The sequence below is a fragment of the Bison bison genome, unplaced genomic scaffold (genome assembly GCF_000754665.1).
Source record: "Bison bison bison isolate TAMUID 2011002044 unplaced genomic scaffold, Bison_UMD1.0 scf7180017864148, whole genome shotgun sequence".
NCBI lineage: Eukaryota > Metazoa > Chordata > Mammalia > Artiodactyla > Bovidae > Bison > Bison bison.
In genome coordinates, this window is record NW_011494720.1 from 7,159,779 (window position 1) to 7,161,278 (window position 1,500).

Genomic DNA, 1,500 nt, shown 5'->3' on the forward strand with positions numbered 1-1,500 from the left:
CCCCCGTGGGGGCGGCAGGCGCGGCGCCCTCACCGCGATCCCCCACCGTGTGACCCAGTGCGCGGGTGGCCAGCACAGCTCTAAGCCCTGGGGTAGGAAGACCCCTTCTTGGGAGAGAAATCGGAGGGCCCAGACGGGCAGGACCTCAAAGGCTGACAGCTTGGTTCCATTTGAAGTTTCTGCCCCACCCTGACCGGCTTCGCTAACAATGAAAATAGAGACCTATTTTCAGGTGTTTGGAATATGAAGGGTGGGCCTTGGGGGAGGGAGACAGCCGCGGGAGGCGCCCCCCAGCAGAGTCTGGGAGGAAAGGGGGCCACCTGGGGGGCTCCTCTTGCTGCTCTGGACCAGGTAACAGAAGGTTTAGGACCCTTGTGGCCGGACTGAGGTTGCACTTAAGTGTTATGCTACTAATATTTGAAATAGACATGCCATTCCATTTGTTAATTTAAAAAAGGGGAAAAAAAACCCGACCAGATGTGGACTGCATGCCACGCTCCAGTCTGTGCACGGTGGTGACGGTATTGGAAAGGAACTGCTGCTGCTTTTCTTTCTTCTTCTTTTTTTTTTTTTAATTTCGTGAATTCTCAAGTGCTGTTTTATGGGAAGACAGTGCAACAGACCAAGGCTAATGGACCTTGCCATCCTCGCCAGCTTCTTCAGCTTAATTCTACACAAGTAGGTGGCGCCTGGGCTGCGGAGGGGCGGGTTTTATCCTATCCAGTATCAGTTAACCTTCTGTTTAGTAGTTAACCTGAGGTGTTGTGTTGCACACACACAGCACTGCAATCTTCACCTCCTTGTGTGACCAAATTCCTGTGGACAGCCAATAAAATGACGTCCTCTGTTATTTCGGATCTGTGTACAGTTATCCTTCTCAGCTGACATGACACCACCACCACCCAGATGGCCTGCAGAGAGTTCGGTTTTATTGAAGCAGCTCTAGTGAGGAATGGTCCCCAGTCAAAAAACCAGCTCTTTGAATTGTGGGGGATTCATGGGATGATGGGGCTTCCCTGGTGGCTCAGACAGTAAAGAATCTGCCTGCAATGCGGGAGACCTGGGTTTGATCCCTGGGTTGAGAAGATCCCCTGGAGGAGGAAATGACAACCCACTCCAGTATTCTTGCCTGGAGAATTCCATGGACAGAGGAGCCTGGTGGGCTACAGTTGTTGGGGTCACAAAGAGTTGGACATGACTGAGTGACTATGGCTGTAGTGGAATTTGTTCCCTTTTTACAGATTGGGCCATGATTACAGATCTATGGCCAGTTGTGGGGAGAGGGCTCAGGGAGAAGCTGGGCTGGGGGCGTCTGCTCTGCTTTGGGCTGTGTTTGAGTGTTGCCAGAGCTCAAGGGTAACTTGAGATCCTGGTAAAAGTGTCAACAGAGAGGAGGAGAAACTGGCTTATTTTAGGCGGGGAGCATGTCGATTGTCATTCTTATCCAGACACTAATCAGAATGGAATTAAGAAAATTACCACTTCACTCAGGTTTATGTA

General features: G+C 51.0%; 1 protein-coding gene across 4 annotated transcripts in view; it reads left to right on the plus strand.

Moving 5' to 3' along the window:
• The window catches only part of ZDHHC14 (zinc finger, DHHC-type containing 14), a 293,070-nt gene extending 292,220 nt beyond the window's left edge, over window positions 1-850 (plus strand). For all 4 annotated transcript variants that reach the window (XM_010840869.1, XM_010840871.1, XM_010840870.1 and 1 more), the window contains exon 10: window positions 19-850. The gene's annotated coding sequence lies outside the window, so the exon portion shown is untranslated. The remainder of the gene's footprint in view (window positions 1-18) is intronic.
• Window positions 851-1,500: the final 650 nt, after the last annotated feature.